Raw genomic sequence first — 20763 nt, 5'->3', positions numbered from 1 at the left:
GGCTGAAATAAATAAAAATAAAAATATCCTCTGGTTTAGGGCCAGATTCTGCCTGTGTTATAGTCAATGGCATCTTTCCAGCTGGGCCTGGAATGAATTCAAGAGTGTCAAAGCATGCCAAATTTCACACTTCAAAAGAGAGGTTATGTTTAAATCAGAAATACAGCAGCTGCACTACTCAACTATAACCATGTTATGGCAGGGTGGCTACAAGGTCATGATTTGGGTTGAGAATATGACAGAACATCCAATTAAAACATTGAGGGCAGCTTTGATAAACTGACTTATCAGTGGATTGCAACCTAAGTGAAAATACTGCTCCAAGATCATTGATTACAGCAGGCATAGGCAAACTCAGCCCTCCAGATGTTTTGGGACTACAACTCACATAATTCCTGACCACTGGTCCTGTTAACTAGGGATGATGGGAGTTGTAGTTCCAAAACATATGGAGGGTCGAGTTTGCCTATTACAGTAATTTTAAGAATGCATGCCCAAAGCGCTTGGTGAAATATGAACACATCTTCCAATTATTGAACAATATGCTATCTACTTGGTGGGATCAAATGTCCCTGAGAGGTCCAGCAAAATCAGGGTCACCTCTTACAATATGCACTAAGGCAGTGGTTTCCAAACCATTTCCACCAACAGTTCTCTTAAAAATTGCTGAGGGCCTTGGCAGATCACTTAATGGTTTTTCTGCCTGTTGTAGCAACTGTAATGTGCTGTGCTAGAATCTGCATGATTTTTAATTGCAATTTTACAGAAATACTGCAGGCCACCTGAATGAAGCTTCTGGATGCTACCCTAAAGCAACCCAGCTTTAAGAAACCTAGATAATTAACATCATCAAGGAAAACGTAGAGCTCAGCCTCACACCTCCACAAATATTTTGTCCAGTAATGGAATGTTGTATACTGGACAGTCGTGATTTCTATCAGAGGGTTCAAATGATGGATTCTTCAATAAGGAACATACCACCATCTCTTTTAATGCAGAAATGGAACACGCGTTTGTTACTTCTGTTGTCTAGTCCCAGCATAGCTATCCTTATTAGGAAAGGCAAAGACCAATCATTCACATGACGGGCAATATTTCTCCTGGGGTTACTTCCACCATCCCCAATGCCATGCACCCCACAAAGGTGCCTTGGAGAGGGTGGTCAGAGGAATGGGAGATCGAGGAAGTGGAGCTGCATGGCCCCAAGGTAGATTCTGGTGAGATGGGGGAGGAGAGATCAGGACCTCAAGAGAGGTCTGAACCAGAGGAGGAGCCCAGTGAGCTGGGAGGTGAAGGTTCAGGTCCCAGGGAGGGGCCAAGCACGCAGCCAGAAAAGTGTTCCACCCCAAGACACTGGGTAAAGGTAAAGGGACCCCTGACCATTAGGTCCAGTCGTGGCCGACTCTGGGGTTGCGGTGCTCATCTCGCTTTATTGGCCGAGGGAGCCGACGTACAGCTTCCAGGTCATGTGGCCAGCACGACTAAGCCGCTTCTGGCAAACCAGAGCAGCGCACAGAAACGCTGTTTACCTTCCCGCAGGAGCGGGTCCTATTTATCTACTTGCACTTTGACGTGCTTTCGAACTGCTAGGTTGGCAGAAGCAGGGACCGAGCAACGGGAGCTCACCCCATCGCGGGGATTCAAACCGCCGACCTTCTGATTGGCAAGTCCTAGGCTCTGTGGGTTAATTCACAGCGCCACCCGCGTCCCATAGACACTGGGTATCCCAAGCCTAAAATCAGCTGCAGTGGAGCTGCCACTAGCGATGAAGCAAAATGTGCCAGAAATGGAAATAGTAAAAAAAAACAACAACTTTTAAGTCATCTTTTTTTAAAAGCATGAGTCTAAACCAAAGGATCATTCTAACTCGTTTACTGATTCATTTGCTTCCAGGATAGCTCTGACTTCAAATTATCTTGTCACTCCCAGTGCCGTTCTGATGGATGCTGCCAATGCAGCTGGTACTGTGGACAGCCTAAACGAAAGCTCAGAGAACAAAAAAGGGACACAGAACAACCATCTGACATTGCATTGTTTATATCTATCATCTATCTATCTATCATCTATCTATCTATCATCTATCTATCTATCTATCTATCTATCTATCTATCATCTATCTATCATGAAGCTGAGGCTCCAATACTTTGGCCACCTCATGAGAAGAGAAGACTCCCTGGAAAAGACCCTGATGTTGGGAAAGATGGAGGGCACAAGGAGAAGGGGACGACAGAGGACGAGATGGTTGGACAGTGTTCTCGAAGCTACAAACATGAGTTTGACCAAACTGCAGGAGGCAGTGGAAGACAGGAGTGCCTGGCGTGCTCTGGTCCATGGGGTCACGAAGAGTCGGATATGACTAAATGCCTAAACAACAACATCTATCTATCTGCTGAACCCTGACCAATTTTATAATTATTCGGCATAGTCACTTGAAACACTGCATAAACAGCACATGTTATGGGGGAATTAAGAGATATAATGGTAAAATAAAAGGCAGCTCACTCTCATTCTGGAAAATGGGTCCCCTTAACTGGACAGCCTGCTGACTAGTTAAGAAAAGAAACATTTGGAGTGTGGAAAAATCTGCTCAGTACAGACAGGACTTCATAATTAATTGCATCATTTGCCAATGTGGAAGGGAACAGTACTCACTTTCTCAGTTTTCTCCAACCATGTACATACATTTCATACATATTTGGCAAGTCAAGAATTCACATCCAAAGCCAAGAAGCAGTTCCATTTGGGTACCATGTATGACAGCATAGGTGGCATTAAACTGTTCACTTTCGGCATGATTCACGATGATGCCTCATCAAGAGTTTCCCCGAGAGTGGACAGCATGATACCATACAACATAGGATTTGTGTTAATCCAAGCTCAGAACTGATATTTAGAAAATGAAAGGGTGGCTAAAGTGGAAAAGTGGGCAGGGTTCTGCACCTTTGATAGTTATTTACAGAAGGGTTATTGTCACAAAAGGGTTATACTGATACTTTGATTTAGGACTTGGTTGAATTGTGGATTGCTTTAGATTTTATAACTTCTGTTTTGGACACTTAGCTGCCTTGAATTTCTTCTGACAAACAGGTGTAATATATAGTTTAAAATAAATAAACGTACATATTTATGAAAGGGGCAGAAGCCCAGTTCTCTTTTGCATCAGGCCACTGATAGGACATAGAAACATGATATATCATTTTATTTGTAAGCTGACTTTCCATAGTTCAAACCATGCTCAAGGCAGCTTACAACACGAAAAAAATACACAATTACAAACATAACCCAAAGTAGTCATAAACAATAAATAAAACATCAAAAGGTACACCGTCCAATTTAAAAATGTGCATCTAAATGATAAATAGGACGAAAATAAAGATACAAAAGATTGATATCAATAACAACAACAACAAAAACACACTAAACAATACCCCAGCCCAACAGTTTGTACAGCAGCCTCAGCTGTTGTAGCTGGAGTCAGTCAGGGCCCTGCCCTCCCAGGCCAGGTGGAAAAGGCAAGCAAGGCAGGGAGCATGTCTTCCAGGACTCACAGCCAAGGGGGTCTGAAAAGGTTCTGAAAACATTTACCTTTGAAGTACAGCAGCCAGGAATGGAATTAAGCCCCACAGCAACTCCTATTGTCTGATTTTTACCAGATATTAATTCTAAAACAAGTCCAGGGATTCTTGGAATGCTGCAGCCAGTATAGTGGAAGGAACCAGTTCTGTCCACCACTAGCAATGCTTTCCTTACCAAATCATCTCCTTGCAAAGTCATTCCACTCACCCACTTAGTACTGCTCTCAAATCGATCTACAGTATAAGAGGTCTGCACAACATGTGCCCCACCTAGCCAAATTCAGCCCACAAGTCACTTGAGGCAGCCCATCGTGGGCTTGATACACACACACACACACACACACACACACACACACTCTTTGCTTACCTGGGTCTCCCAAAACAAGGTAATTATTGGCTGTTTTATATTTGGTTTTCAGGTCAAAACAACACATATAGCAGGAAAAGACGAACACAGACCAGGAACACCAATCAATCCGGTCCCAGGACAATTCTGTTAAATCCTAAATGCAGCTGACTATGAACAAGCCTGTCCACTGAATTCTCCACATAAACTCTGATAGAAAATCAACAGTAATACCCACATCCTATTTCTAGATGAGCCTTTGACACCACCTGCTAAGGGACCCATAATACACAGAAGCGCACACATAAACATTACATTTCCTAAACACAGAATCCCAGAAGAGTTCAGTGATTGGTTTTCCCAGCAAATGACTCACAGTCCCATCAAGATTTCGAGTTTAACCTTTTACTGTGAATTATATAACCAGCTTGGCATTAGTCATCAAAGGTTCTTGAAATAAAAAAGCAATACATAAATATATACCTGGCACAGTCAAACCACGGTACTTATTTGCATTTTCTAAGGCTTCAGCTTGTTTGCACTTACCTGGGGTCACTACTCCTGAGTAGACATGTTATAGGACTGCATAATCAAACAGTTTTAACTTAAGCTCAAAAGTTTGCTAATGATAAATGAATGGGAAAAGTGAATCTGGAATTGTACCATTTCAGAATTATACTTGGGATGTTATTTGGGTTACTCAAAACCAAGCGTTATAAATTACAGCCTTATATTTGGATATAACTTGGGATACTTAAATCCAGCATGAGCTTTGCCTGATAGTCTCAGAGCAAAGCTATCGAAGTGTCAACATTGTATCTGTATTCTGTCCTAGTCTAATAGCAGATACTGTATATGAATGGATGACAAGAAGGGAGTTGTTGGTATAATAGCTACAGGGTAAAATAACATTTATGGATATAGATCTATGGGCTTGAGAAGGAATTTCTTCATATGATTAAAGAACCTCTAGCACCTCTGATCTTATTGCAGACGTAATAGATGGAAGGGTTGCATCCTTAATACCACAGAAATAATAAAAAGAAAAGAAGTATAAGACTGGTTTGTTGTTGTTGCCTGTTTTGCAACGACCCCTGCAAGATACAATGCAGGGCTATGAGGAATCCCACTCTTAATGAGAGAGGTATCAAGGAACAAGGAAAAGCCCATTACTGTGACACTCCAATTATACAGCTTCACAAACAAATGAAGAATATTCTCCTCCATGCGGAGGCAGAGTTAGCTGCTTAATTGTTTTCAGATCCACACAGAGCACCTCACCCACTCAGTATTTCATGCACCTTATTGTCATTTTCTTGACAGCCTGAATGCCAGCGAAAGAGCTTGACAGTCCTGAGGTCAGAGGTCACCGAGAGTTGAACGTGGCATCCGCTGCCATCGCGTTTGTGTCAAACGGAGTAAACATGAGGGAGAAAGGAAGGCGAAAGTGCCTCAAGCTGGCTCCAGCACTCAGCTGTCCTCACAGAGTGTGCTTCAACAGAGATGGAGAAGAAGAAAAAATCTCACAAGCCTACCGCAGTCTCATTTACACATGTCATAGAGGGAAGGGGGGGGAGGTGGCAAGGGGGGAGGAAAAGGAACAGAAGGGGTCATTTACTAATATGCCTTTTATAATCGCTATTCATTTCCCTACCAGAAATAACTTAAAAGAGAGCAGGAAATTAATTGCTACCAAAAGCTCAGCAGGTCACGGAGGCAGGTGTAACCTATCAATTTAAGAACAGCCTTGCTTGCTGCGTGTTATGATTTCACCTGGAGAACATCTGGACTGCACGCCCTGCATCAAATGCTCACCATTCCGTATTCCTATATATTTTTTTTAAAAAAGCAGACGCAGAAACACAACAACAAGCTGAAAGAGCACACAAACACTTCCCTCCTCTGCTGCTTTGCATTCCACAGCATCACTCTCAGCAGAGCTGCAGGGGAAAAGCAAGCATTCCTCGGATAAAAGATCAGCTAACTGAACCATACACATTGCTCCTGCTACACTCCGGTACATAGATCACTAGGAAACAATGCAGCCAACACATCACGTCCTGAAATCCAACTGCAGTTTCTTCCGTAGCTTCGGGAAACATACCTTTCCCAGTGAAAACTGAACAACAGAGATAGGATTTACTGCCGTTCAGACTAGGAACACCTCCCTTTCTCCCCCTTCCCGATTTCCCAGTGAATGCCATCCCCGGTGCTACCTGCATTTATCAGCAATGCAATCGCCTCATCTCTCCAGTCACTCCAAAGAACCGAACAGCCTGGAAATTCCGGTTGTCCATTATTCGAGGTCACAGATAAAAGCTAAACAGCAGCAGTGACTCCCATCAATCATAAGTCACTCAGTTATAGAATGTATGGTAGGAGACCTACTGATGTAAGCTAGTCACCAGAGAAAATACCCACTGATGACGCATATCCAGGCATAAAAATAGTTACAGGGCCCCCAAAGGGATTATTCAACAGCCTACATTTAGATATTCTTACAAGAGACCCAAAGTCAATTTGCTGCTCTTAGGTGGCTGTGAAAGGCTGGAGTTTAAGCATCTTCAGTGGACAGAACCACAAGTGGCTGGTTTAAATAAACAACTGCAATTACAAGCTGTTTCTGCATTTTTTGACACTGCAGTATAAGGACAAAGTATAAAGGGAGAGATGCAGACTACAAAATTCTACCTATAAGATGTATCTTTACAATGCTGGTTTTCGTTTACTAAAAAAAAAAAACACCACACATTATGCCGTGCACAGCTTAACATTTGTCTATACATTTCTAAACATGCTTTCTATCCTCCTCCCCTTGGCCCCTGCAGAGCAGCCTGGCTTAACACTTGTATAAAAGCAACATCACAAAAAAATGGGTTTCGGTTCCCTAAATCGCTTTACAACAAAAGTAGCCTCCTTTAAAGAAATTTGACAGCAAAAATGTAGTCCCAGATTGAAGGATCTGCAACGGTGTTGGGTGAAATGAAGGTTCTGAATCACAAGTCTTCCCAGAGACTCTTGGGGGTGAATTGCAGCTCTGCATGTTTTGTGCACAAACATATACACTGCACCTCAGAGAAACCTGGACAGTTCAGGATTGCAGCTCATAACATGCCAGTCCTCCAACCCCACTGCAGTTTTGTACTTCCCCCACAGGACTAAACTTAACCAGTCCCACATTTATACCAGAGAAAGTAAAGGAAACAATTTAGGGTTGCTACTAGGGTTGGGAGCTAAACCTATTCCCTGACACTGGTGACCCTAGTCATGAAGAACCCAGCTTGCTCTGTCATCTGCCTAAGTCCACCTTGGCTTACGACTCTTAGTTGCACTCGACTGTAGACCAGAACACTGGGGACTGGCTTTCTGACATAGCGGGTGAGATCCAATGGTGGCTTGCAGAACAGAAATCCACTTACACATGGATTTTTTCTCCCCCCCCCCTGCCCCCCCCCACCGGTATGCATTCAAAATTTGTTCCAGAGGGTCCCCAGTCCTCTGGAGCAGATTTTAAGGGTGCAGGGAGAGGAAATGAAGGAGAAGGCCTTTTACAGCAGCAGAGACCTGTTCAAGCTTTGTTGGAGTTCACCCAGTGATAGCTTTTCAGTGGTACTGAATCTCATGATACAAAAAACCTCCTTAAAAGGAAAATGGCATTTCTTTCAAATAGGGCTCATAGGACAATGGGAGGCAGGATCCATTCCTGATTCAATTATTATAAACAAGCAGAACATTGGACTGTGCCCTTAACTTTGTCATAGGATAAGACCCATGGGAGCAATGAACATGTTGCCCAAAAGTGGCATGTTAAAAGGAATGGGCTCAGATACTGGATCCTATTAGAAAAATTACAGGCTATTCTCTCCCTTGAAACCAGCTTAACAGTTTTATAAATCGCCTTAACAAAGTAGAAGAAATTCTGTAAATCATATCAGATGGTATGAAATTATTAGTCACCCGAACGGAACTTCGGATTTCTCAATAGTGGAAAAATGAGCGACATTTTTCACTTCAAGGATAGTATATTTAAACACGGGTACATCCCAATAATGGACAAGATTTTCCTTCAACTAAAAATACATTAATTCCTAGGCACCCTGATAATTTTATAGGAAAATGTTTTCTTTTCTTTTTTACATGCGCAATGTTGATGGAACTTTTTCCAAAAAGCCACCAAGGTTGTAATCATATACCCACTTACCTGGGACTAAGTCTCAATGAACTCAAACAGAACCTACCGTATTTTTCGCCCTATGGGACACACTTTTTCCCCTCCAAAAAGAAGGGGAAATGTGTGTGCGTCCTATGGGGCGAATGCAGGCTTTCGCTGAAGCCTGGAGAGCGAGAGGGGTCGGTGCGCACTGACCCCTCTCGCTCTCCAAGCTTCAGGAAGCTATCCGCAAGCCTTGGGAGCCCGGCAGGAAGTCGCGCTGGGCTCCCAAGGCTTGCGGACAGCAGCCTGCAGCCCGAAACACGGGGAGCGCAGTGGAGTCTCCCCAGGCTTGCAGATAACATCCTGCATCTCGAAGCCTGGGGCGCACTGAGCAGCATGCCCCAGGCTTCGGGCAGATATCTGCAAGCCTAGGGAGACCGCGGGAGTTCCCACTGGGCTCCCAAGGCTTGCAGATAGCAGCCTGTTCTGGGGGCTGGGGTCGGGGGAAGCTCCTGGGGGGGGGAAATAAACATTTTTTTCTTTATTCCCGCCCCCCCCAAAAACTAGGTGTGCCCTATGGGCCGGTGCACCCTATAGGGCAAAAAATATGGTATTCTGTAGGTAGACATGTAGAGAATTGTGTGGTAAAATACCGTATTCCTATATTGTGTCATTAATAATGCAAACCTATGAAGACGCAAACTTGTTTTAGTCCAGTAGACTCTACTCCCAGGTAAGTGTTACAATATTGTAGCCATAGAAGATTAATTAGGGAATATCAAACTCTTGACTGAAACTCATGAAGATAACTAGTGTTGCCATACATTGAAACTTACTTTTTTTGTATATGGTAAACCAACAAAAATTATAAACTAAAAAGTGTTTCAAAATGTGAGTTACAGCAGCTGGAACATTATACCCACAAACCCATGTTTTTTGTTAGAGCATGGAGCTGATAGTGCCAGGCATTTGAACCCCACATGGCACAGCTGCATATTCCTCCATTTCAGGCGGTTGGACTAGATGATCCTCAGGGTCCCAAGTCAACAATTCTCTCATTCTATTGTTTAAAGATGGCTACAATCATTCATGTTCTGCTTCTCAATATGAAGCCATATTCAATATGAAGCCATGCTTTTTTAAAAAAATGCAAGACTTAAAAGAATTTTAGAGTGTACTTGGCACCAAAATCCATAGGAATAAAGTCATATAGCTGATTCTTAATCAGAGTAGCCTTATTTGAATTCTTCTATGTAATGAAAAGTATATGGCTTTATGAAGCAGCCAACAGCAACTCCTAACCCTCACTTATAGCAGAATGGAAGTCACTGTTATTTTGAACAGTGAAAAGATGTGTGTCTTTATCCCTGCACTGCAATAAGCAGTGGGGGGGGATCTTTTTTGCCCTGCCTTGCACTATTCTGCCTAACTTTCCTCGACGATGATAACATTGTTATAAATAAAAGTGCAAATTATTTTTAGCACCGAGATTTCGCTAAGCACTCACGTTTCTCTCCTGTGTGTAAACGCCGGCAGTTCTGCTTGCCCTAGTTTAACAGCCCTCTTTAGAAATATTCATTGGTGGCTTCTAGCTGATTTATCCCAAGCAAGTTCCCAGGAGAAGTCTGATGCTTATTCTCTCCTCCAGTCTCCTATCAGCATCTCACCTCTGTTGCCCCCTGTAATTGTCACCAGCATCCAAGAAAGCAGCAATTCATTTCCTACAGAACATGGGAGATAAAACCAATCAAATTTTAGAGCACGGTAGGGGAGGGGGGGAGGCCCACCAAAACAAAGTTTAACATAAAAATATTAGAGGGGTTCAAAACGTACACAATACGTCATCAAGAAACTGGGAACCTTTATGTGTTCTTTCAAGAGTGAAGTCAACCCTACAATATTATCACAAAAAAATCTCTCGCCAGCAAGGAGAGTGAACATTTTCCTCCTCCCACCTATGAGGATCTTGAAATACATGAGAGGAGCTAAGGAACTCTAATCAGATGTCTTTAAAGGAGAATAATATTCAGTTCTGAAATATATTTTTTAAATGAAATAATCCATAACATTTAGATTTGGTTATCCTTTTCTACAGCTTTATATTTTTCCTATTCTAACTCCCCCACCCCCCAGTCTCTTATGTAGCTTCTATCATACAAGCAAGGATGTCCAAGGTTGGAAAATTCCCAGCTGACCAAAAACAGGATTGAATTTGATGCCTAAAGACCATGGAAGGAAGATGATCCATGCTGTAATCTACTCTTCGGCAAGGCTCCTTATACCATTTTTTGTCAAGCTTCCCTAGATAGAAATCCTGCTACCCAACAGACAGTGGTGGGGAAAGCCACCACAACTTGCAATGCACTCTGCCAGCGCAACAACAGCCCTGGGTCACCTAGCTCCAGTCTCTGCCATTAGCCTCTTCTGCATTTTCGAGCCAAGATTCCTAATGTAGAAAGTAACTAGAGGCAGCAGCAACAGCAGTTTTTGCCAACCTTTTCTCTCATCTGCCTGAAAATTGGACACAACCGCAGCAGAATAGTCTGAGCAGGATATAGTTGGGTTGCGATTCCCATTGAGAATTACTAATTTGTTCTCTTTTGTAAAATAGAAGCCCCGCTCAGGAAGGAAATTCCGTAACTCAGTGGAATTGTTTTCCTTTATATTCACTAGGTTATCAAGCACAAAACAGAGTCAAAATTGGCTGAGCCAGCTGGCAGGGGATTCCCTATGCCCAGGGAAAGCCATAGCTCAACCAGCATAGGCATGACATCAGCAGCTCCCTCAGTCATCTGCCAGTCAAGCTCAGTTCAACCATCACTCGAATGGTGGGGTTGCTACATACCTACGGTTGCTCCTACAGAATAGTTTGAAGCATGCCTGTCACCTGCCTAAAGCAATCTTAGCGACTTTGTCACATAAATCTGCATAATTCTACATAGGAACAAAACAGCAGTATTGAAGAGTATAGCAATGCTTCAGACTGCAAAAGAGATAAAAGTGGAAATGGACACTATGTCCAAAACACTGTCCTACTGGTGGCATCTAAGAAGGCATAGTATTTTGGAGCTGCAAAAGTCACCCTGTCTGGGACCCTTCATAGAGCTCACCATGCTCCTAAAATAAAGCTAGGAACCTTCTCTCAAGGACATCCCCATTGAGCTTTTCACAGTCCCCTGTCCCCTAGCTCCTTTCTTGCCCAGCTGTCATATGCCAAGGCAGCCCTGCATCTCTCTTGCCCTTCCAATACCTTCACCTGAATTAAGAGTTTTGCACCTAGAAAGAGACTAGCCCCAACTGCAGGAATGGAAAAACATTACTAGGACACCACAGTCAAGCAAAAGTTCATTTTCTCTATCACGTCATTGCTTTCCCTTTCATTAATATAACTATGAAAACAATTTGACTGATTAGTCGCCCAAGCCTAAATTCAATTCCTATGTGAGGGGTTTTTTTTAAAAGGGTAGAAAATAATCACAGCTACGTTGTACAGAGTGACTGAGTTCTCAGTGTTCAACCTTGAAAGTTAGCTCTTAGACTGAGCTGAACTTTGAACCTCCCATTTTCACTTAATTCTGAAATAGCACCCCTACAGAGAAAATGAATCTGGAATGCCATAAGCCAGAGAAGAGAGATGCAGAAGCAGCTAAATATTTATTAAGTATCAACATTGGCCAATTCTGCTTTTCCACTCTTCCTCAGAAACAGAAAAGCTAATAGTTTTGAGTTCCAGAGTTCCAAAGACCTGCCACTCCCAGATAGAGGAAAAACTGGTAGAAATAAAAGCTATATTAGAAGACTAACTAGCTTCCTTGAGATATGATGGGCACAACATGTCCACAAAGGAAGGGATACAGAGTGCTCTCTCTCTTTCTGTCTCTCTCTCTCTCTCTCTCTCTGCATGTGTGTGTGTCTTGGTGCCATCCTGTCTCTAACATTGACTGTGATGGAATAGGACTTGAGGCCATTTTGTACTCAAGTTTTGGCAGAGAGTATACAAGACCTTGGACAGCACCAAGGGGTCCTGCTATGGCAATTAACAAGCAACGTTGTCTCTGCTGGGAGCAAGAGCCAGCTGAAGCCTTATCTAGGCTGCATAGGCTGCACAGGCTTGAAGCCACAGGAGCTGGCTAACTGACTAAACAGCCCTCACCTTATTTTGTAACCTTTGGGGCTTCTGTGAGGCTGCGAGCTCTGGCCACCAAGGCCCTGAATAAGTTGTAGGAGGTTCTGCCCCTGGGGAAGTATCCAAACATCTGAGTTCTCTACAGTGCCATGAAAAGCCCCCAGCTTGCAGATCACGATCCAGTCCTCTTTGGGATCAATAAGGAGCTGGCCCTTGCTCTGTTTATCCTAGGGCCATCTATTCATACTAGTGCCATCTCTCCAAAGGTCTTGCCTTTTCTTGTTACTGGAGATCCTGGAGACGACAATGAACCAGGGACATTCAGCATGCTGCACATGTTTTGCACTGAGCTATGACCCACCACCTAAGAAGCAGAGAATTCTAAAATTAAAAGTAGTAAACTCCACATAGGAGCAGGAGAGGCGGGAAGCATTTTGTGCTTTCCTGAAGAATGGCACCCAGGGGAACAAAGGGAGCAGAGAGTAAGAAAAGCCAGAGGGGGACATTTATTTTTGGAAGAGGAGCGGGACCGTATTTGATGTCACTGTTTCACAACTGCTCTGCGCTCTGCTTACAAGCAGGAAGCTTTCAACAACAGGAAGCCTGAGGACTTGGAGCCCCATGAGTGGGCGTATCAGCAGGCAAGTAATAATATGCAGGGAGCAGCACTGGCAGCGACTTTATCCCATCTCCTTCCAGCCACTACAAAGGCTCATGCTGGCAGGGCAAAGCTTGCCAGGCATCTCTCAACTCCCACAGGTTGAGACTTTAGCGTTTGCTGCTCCGCAGGCAGTCACACGTTTCATGTTTCCAGTACCAGAAGGTGCTTGACATTTCCACTTTAAAAGCCAAGGTGCCCTAAGCCCCAAAGTGGAAAAGTTTGCCGTAATGATAGAGACACAAACCGAAAGAGGAGGCACTTGAGAGCCCAGAGAAATGGCTTCACCGCCACATTTCAGGAACCTCTTGAAAACTGATACTTAGGGAAGTAAGTGAGTAATACAAATTAACATGTGCTGTGTTGGGGGGCTTGGAGGGGGGAGGCGTTACACAGCAACCTGCCCCATAACAATAGTGGAAAATACTTCCTTCATTGTAAAAAATAGAAAAGAAAAAGGAATCTGATCTGAATTATAGGAATAGTTCTCATAGATCCTGATGTGTCTAGTGGGTAACTAATTCTTTGTTTGTCCTTGAAAGTCTATGACTATATATACAGAAAGCATCTCACCACCCTCCAAGTCAAGCACAACCCCCTGATCCTTTATTGTGGCCTCCCAGGTGTTTTGACACACACACACACACACACACACACACACACACCTATTCCTCTCATGGGTTGCTAGCGCACTGCCACACATGGCTGTGGTCTACCTTCAACTTCAGTGGAGCGGGATGGCATAGGTACGTAAGCCTGGTGCGTTGAGACATTATATTTACTAGTTTCCAACCCCAAGGTATACCATGTCAGCCAGGTAAAACATAAGAAGTACAAGGCGCAAACTGAGTATTAGCATGCAAATGCATGTGTAACTTCCAGAGAAAGAAGTTTCAGGGTCCTAGCCCCTTCCTTTCATATGTATTATTACCTACAGCTTCAACGTAATTGGGAAGGGGTGGTGCAAAATGGAGGCGCACCAAGAGGGAGGGCACATTTATCTCTTCTTCCATCTGCCATTTATCTAAACCCTTCCCCAGGTTACGCCTTCACCATCAACCCCAGTGGAACTCCAAATGTGAGGATAAACCTTAAAGAGAACCTTGTAAGAGGAGAGAAAGCAGTTTGGATCTATTTCAAAAAGATAAGCAGGAAGTGAGGAAGGGATTAAGCATTCTTCCCTCTCTACTGTTCATGCTGCCTCTTCCCAAAGCTCCTTTTGGGGTCGCCCATCATGTATCTGGCACATGCAACAGCACATGGTCTGATCCAGCACGCTCTTCTTATGTTCTCATATAAGAGACACACGGCACACACTATACCTAGTCTAAGAAAAAAGACAGCCCATATGAAAGACACATTCCAGCTAAATATATTACCATAACAGAAGTGCATCAAAATATGCTCTATATTTTTTCTGAAAACTATCTTGTGTAATTTATTCAACCTAACACATTAAAATTCCAAAATGCAGAACCCCAGGCATTCTGACCCACTACATCCGAGTATTACTACATCCGAGTATAGATAGCTATTTATTTGGTACATGTAGAGTGTTTTCACAAAGCTCAAGAATTATGCATAGATACATTTTGAACACTCAGCTGAAACCACAAAACTGATTTCTCCTGCTTGAGGTGGCTTGATCTCAGCTGATCCAATGTAATAATTTTACTCTATTACAATTCACCTGATCTACATGGAGCTTTGATTTCAGTTCTCCTCCTGGGATAGAAGAAATAATATATTTGCCATCAGATAACGTAATATATGGGGATTCCCTCCTGCCACTCAGCCTACACAGAATACTAAGTGATCTCCTTTAATCCCATTTCCCAATACAAAGCCGTTTGGCTGGCTCTCTTGAGACGCCCTGCCTTGCTAACATCACCTCACTGACCTTGAACCCATAGTTGAATGTCCCTTTATTCTGGGTCCCCACCGTTCCTCGATGTTCAGCTTTAAAAATGGTATATTAGCATTTCTACATCCTGTTTGCTTCTCAACTCATAACTCCTTTCCCTCATCTTTTCCTTCATTCAGTCTTGCTGTAGCTTAACGCCAGACATACCTCTCCCCCACAACCCCAGCATTTTTCAGCTTGCTTTCTCCAAGTTCATGGTAGATGGGAAGCTAAAACAAAAATAAACAAATCACAAGCTACAACAGCATCCCACTTTTGTTTTGCATTCTCTCCATTTCTTCGTATTTTATCATTGCTGGTCATCTCCATATTTGCATCAGTTACATATGTTTAGCTGTCATGGTGTCCCCCACTCTGCAAGCATTCTGTGGGCTGCAGGTTGCTGCAGTTCTGATTATTATCTGCTAGAAATCATTAGCTTCTTCCCATCATACAAACTCAGATCTATAGCTCCAAAGATACCCAGGGAAGAGGAATGTAGAAAGAAACTACAGTGGTACCTCGGGTTAAGTACTTAATTTGTTCTGGAGGTCCATTCTTAACCTGAAACGGGTCTTAACCTGAAGCACCACTTTAGCTAATGGGGCCTCCTGCTGCCGCCACGCGGCCGGAGCACGATTTCTGTTCTCATCCTGAAGCAAAGTTCTTAACCTGAGGTACTACTTCTGGGTTAGCAGAGTCTGTAACCTGGAGCGTATGTAACCCGAGGTACCACTGTAGTTTTAAGTCTAATGTAGGCACGCCCTGTATTTTCCATTCTTTTTCCCCACTCGTGTCTCTTACTTTCCCCCCTTTCCTTCTAAAGCAATTCTCAATTGGTTCATCATCTTCATTTAACCCTGAGAAATGGATCTGTGAGCAGGTTCAGAAAACCTGCTCTACTCAGATTACAATCCCAGCTCCCCTGAAGGAAATGCTGAACCTGATTTTACAATGTACAACTCACAAGGCCCCACAACCAATTCATATCGGATGTATGTTCACTATAAGCAAAGAAGTGAGGAGGAAGATGCCGAAGGAGCCACACTGTTAATTTTACTACAAATATTTTAAATCACACTATTTGTCAATTCGTTTATTCTGAACAGAAACCACAAAGTGCAGTAGACAGAAATTATTATTAATGGGGAGGGGGGGTTTCAGTTCTAAAGGTACTCAGTTCTTCAAAATGACTAAAATCCCATATTATTATTGTTATTTTTGTTAAATCTACCTTGGGACTTCTTAAATGCTGTGTTCCTGCATGTGCACAGGCTGCTTAAATCCAACAGACTTTGATGACATCTGGTCCACCAAACTATGCCCAGGTCCACAGCTTTGACATGACAAATATATTATTATTATTATCATTGTTATTATTATCATTATTATCATCATTAAGATCTATATACCACCCTTCATCAAAAGATCCCAGAGCTGTTCACAAGATAAAATAGTCATGATGATGGTCTTCCACATGCAGCTATGGATTTTCCATCATTATCTTATATATTATTTATTTATTTATTTATTTATTCATTCATACATACATACATACACATACCGTACATACATACATACATACATACCCAGGCCATCTGGGTGGCTTTCAACAAAATATTAAAATACAATAGTCCGCCAAACATTAAAAACTTCTCTAAACAAGGCTGCCTTCAGATGTCTTCTAAAAGTTCTTCAAGAGAAGCTAGGCCAAGTCAAACATGACATATTTCATAGAATCATAGAATCATAGAGTTGGAAGAGACCACAAGGGTCATCGAGTCCAACCCCCTGCCAAGCAGGAAACACCATCAGAGCACTCCTGACATATGGTTGTCAAGCCTCTGCTTAAAGACCTCCAAAGAAGGAGACTCCACCACACTCCTTGGCAGCAAATTCCACTGTCGAACAGCTCTTACTGTCAGGAAGTTCTTCCTAATGTTTAGGTGGAATCTATTTGCACCCACACTGTTGCTTTTTCCAAAATGGTCTTGCAGGCACATACACAGTTGCAAACAATTCCACAAAAGTTACTAGACCACAAAATATTTTATATGCTTGGCTGCGTGCGTACACTTATGTTAGCAATTTGTGGTCTTTAAAAAAGCAATGTAGTAAGCTTTGCCTGTTGCCTAGCAGCAATTCTTACTCGCCACAGGTGACCAGGCAAGTGGTTTTTACAAGCCTGCACATAGATATGTTATGCAGAAATCAGAACACTTGCTGGAGTGGGATATGCAAGCAGAATCTGTAATCTCTACAGAGTGGCAGTTGCACATTCCACTGCAGAAATCTTACGTTGCTGTATGCCTATGTAACATCTTCATACTCCCTTAAAAAGCACACAAAACATTATGTCAGAATGAATCCATTATAGCTCCTGATATTATTCTTCCTACCGAAGAGTGAACACAAATAGAAAGTTTAGTGACTGATTTTAGCGTTTGGGATGTATATAGCAACAGATTCTTTTCAAAGAACACAAAAGAACAGAGATTCCTATTCATCTCGCAGTTAACACTTGTGTTACCCTAATGAAAACAAAATGACATATTCTACTTTATTGCACATTCTGGTGCAAAAAACAGCTGCAAATACATCTTCATTTACTCAACAAAGCCAGATTTATGTCTGCCTGGTTAACTTACTAGCACTGGCACTCCATATGCTGCTACTGCAAAAAGCAGAGATTCTCCATCTGGCTGCTTTGAAACCCTGACATTCTCAACGAGTCCCACCTCTGCACTGCACACAATAGACCAGTGTCAGAATCAGAAACAGAAATACTGTAGAGTGTCAGGGCACTATTTACTTGCTTATAGCTTCTGTAACAGAAAGAAAGAAACAGACCACTGGGAAGATCTCCGCTTCTCGGTCAGGGATGGCAAGAGGAAGCCTGCAGGAGGCAGAGGGAAAACAGCAAGGAGGATACGATCAGCAGGAAAGCATTGTGTCTCCGGGAAAAATACATTCCTCTTCTTCTGTGTACCCTTGCCTAAACCTGCATATCTTGGGCAACACCCCATAATCTCAGGGGCTATTTTTATTATCTTGAGCTCATATTTCAGTGCTACAGCCAAATAAAATGTGCAACGTTGTTGGTTTTTAAAATCCTTTATCGTGTCCGTATCTGCAGTTTGTTCTAAATGATGCAGGGAGGGAATATGTCTACAGTACTATGAAGACCAAGGGGAATGTGTAGGTCGCATCACATTTTGCCAAAGTACACAAACTTTTATTCTAGATGAAATGGATTAAATAGAAGTAAAGATTCTGAATGCTTACTTCCTGTTCTCTCCCCCCCCCCCTCCAATACACATACACACACACAACCCTAACCTCTCCTTCTGAATGTATTAATAATACCTACACCTTGAACACAATTGGTCCTTCCGTGTTGCCATGGAACTGAAACCTTTGCAGCTTAGATGGCGATGTATTCCAGGGAGCAGGCTGTTCCTACACTTCCTATCACAGAGGTAAAATCACTGCATACCATTAACTCCTTTCATATCACAAGCTCCTTGTCTGCACATCGCTTCGCATGCTCCCTGCCCCTCCCTTCTCTTCCACCTCAATAAGCAACATATATCATGCTTAGCTTGTCTTATCTCATCAAACGTTTTGGAAATACAGTGCAGATAGCATCATGCTGAAGAGCACAATTCTCTCTCTCTCTCCCGGTTCAGGTAATCACTTCAAGTTCGACTGCAGTTTAATTAGTCACTTGTGTCAGTCATCTATTAGATGGCTAGAGAATCGCTCGTGTGCTGCTGAGGAGGCTGTGACCTGTCTGGTCCTGCTCTACTGGAGAAACGACAGTTATTGAGGTCCAAGTATACGGGCTGGGTTCTTGCACATGTGTGACCTACCGACTGTAGCGTTGGCCCTTTTGGATCATAACACTGGACAGGCAGGGATAGGTTGGTTTGGTCACTTGCTGTGTAGATGCCTCCTTGAGAAAGGGTCCGTTCCAGCCACTCTGAAAGAGAGGGTTGTGCAGCCTCTCTTGAAAATCCGTCCCTAGATGCGGACTGAAATAACTATTTGGATGCTTGAAAACAATGCCTTTCTTGACAAAGTGCTCAATTGAGTGGTTGCTCTTCAACTTCAGGATATCCTTGTTAAAACAGGTCGAGCTAGATCCATTTCCACTGGGTTTCAGCCGTTTCGGCAACACCGCTGTTGGGGGGCTATTGCTATGGCTCTCCCCCCTTGAGCAAGCCGCTGCAGTTCAGCGGTCTTATTGAAAAAAGGAGTTTTATGGATCCTAGTCTCACAGTCAGAATGTTAGATTTTTCTATGTACAGATGTTCTGAGCAAGTCGTAATTTTACAATTAAAACCAAATGTTGGAGATTCCTTCTTTCATTTTCCAAGAAGTCTGTGACGCAAGTGTTGTGGGTTTGAAGGCAGTAATCCTCCAAATCTTGTTTTATATTATGTGTTATGAAGAACATACTGTATTAACAGTCCTGCCCAGGTTTTCGGCTTCACTGTTTGCCCAGCATTCTCACTTTGGTTATTGTCCAAAACCGATTAACAAAACACTTCATGCTATGAAGGCATGCAGAATATTTGCCGTGTACATGTGGGCTTCTGTTTTTCTTATAGTTCTCAACGATGGATTCTGTCTTTCAGAAGTCTGAAATTTACTGAAATTTGCCTTTACATGAACCAAGTATCTGCCTTCCCATAACTGCTGATTTGGGTCACTTCCAGAAGGTCACTTTTTTATGGGCAGGACTCAATCATACACCAGAAAATTTAGCTTGTGCAGTTAAATTGAATTGTACTCTCTTATACAACAAACCCACTTCCCAAACCCAAACAAACCCAAAATTAAAAATGGCTTTTTGCTGTAAGAAAAGTGATGAGGAAATGCAGTGGAAGGTGTGGGCTAACAAGTAAGAATGAATGTTCAACAAACAGCAGGTGTAGTAAAAACAATCACACAAATTTTATGAAAGCAAATCAAGATAAATGATAAAAAGGTTGGGTTGTAGGGAGAAGTGACAATTAAGTTCCCCACACAGACGAGCACCATTTTATTTTCCAATATGAACCCAGAAGAAATTTGTGTTCATCTTAAATACATGTCTGGCCATTTAACTACCATAATAGAAAAAGAACCAACACAGTGCTATTTATATGCAAAACTTGTAGAATCTATGTCCTGCTTTATTTTGTATCTTTTAAAATCCACCATGTTATACACCCACCTAAATAAAATCTGGGGTTTCGGAGTTCACCATGATTGTGGAAAGACATGCAAGACTTCGGCCCATAGGGAGAATAAATGCATGCTTGTATTCATATGCGAATCTATGCAGATAATCAGTTGATTAATGACTTGAGTCAGCAAAAAACACAATGAGAAGTCTTCTGTAAATTCCCCAATGACACAGAGGAAAATGGGGAGAGGGGTCCCCAATCTTATAGAGAAGTCCTATGTGTATATGTTCAGCATTAACAATTGAGGTAAAGGGACTTACTCCCAGGTAAGTATGTATGGATTATAGCCTCAACTTCCTGAATACAATGGGTTTTCACCAACTAGCGTCACATGCAGTTTTCCATGGAAACGTGTAAACAGTAGTGTGGCCTACCATGAAAATATGTCCAGAGTTCAAAAGACATCTTGGATCAACAGTAGTTGTTGCACATGACAAAAAGCAAATATTAAAACATTTATGATCGCCGTGCAAAAATTTAGCTTTCACACTTGAGATCAGTGCTTTTTTTCTTTAAAAAAGTGCTTAGGGGTACTCTCATTTTGACTCAAGAAAATCACCATTTTATAATTCAGATTGGGGAAAATAAATATAGTAAATGGACAAAAGCACAAAGATTCACAAAATTTTTAGGGCTATCCGTACCCGTGCATACCCCCAGGGGAAAAAGCACTGCTTTAGGTGATTAAGATTTCATTACACAATATTTAAAGACTCTAATTTCTGTCTTGAAAGCAGGGAAGGAGGAGTAATTTGCTTTTATTTGAAT

The 20763-nt window shown here is 42.5% G+C and overlaps 1 protein-coding gene across 4 annotated transcripts in view; it reads right to left on the bottom strand.

The window, feature by feature from the left end:
* The window catches only part of HIVEP2 (HIVEP zinc finger 2), a 137457-nt gene that overhangs the window by 73741 nt on the left and 42953 nt on the right, over nucleotides 1-20763 (bottom strand). For 2 of the 4 annotated variants that reach the window (XM_083434723.1, XM_083434722.1), the window contains exon 2: nucleotides 9582-9795. The exons of 1 other annotated variant lie outside the window; for it this stretch is intronic. The gene's annotated coding sequence lies outside the window, so the exon portion shown is untranslated. Of the gene's footprint in view, nucleotides 1-6137; nucleotides 6291-9581; nucleotides 9796-20763 lie in introns of those variants that run through there. One more of the 4 variants, XM_083434725.1, reaches the window with a different exon arrangement.

This window comes from Podarcis tiliguerta (genome assembly GCF_965153285.1).
Source record: "Podarcis tiliguerta genome assembly, chromosome: 3".
NCBI classification, from domain to species: Eukaryota; Metazoa; Chordata; class Lepidosauria; order Squamata; family Lacertidae; genus Podarcis; species Podarcis tiliguerta.
Note: the sequence above shows the minus strand (reverse complement) of the source record. Positions and strands in the feature narration are given on the sequence as shown.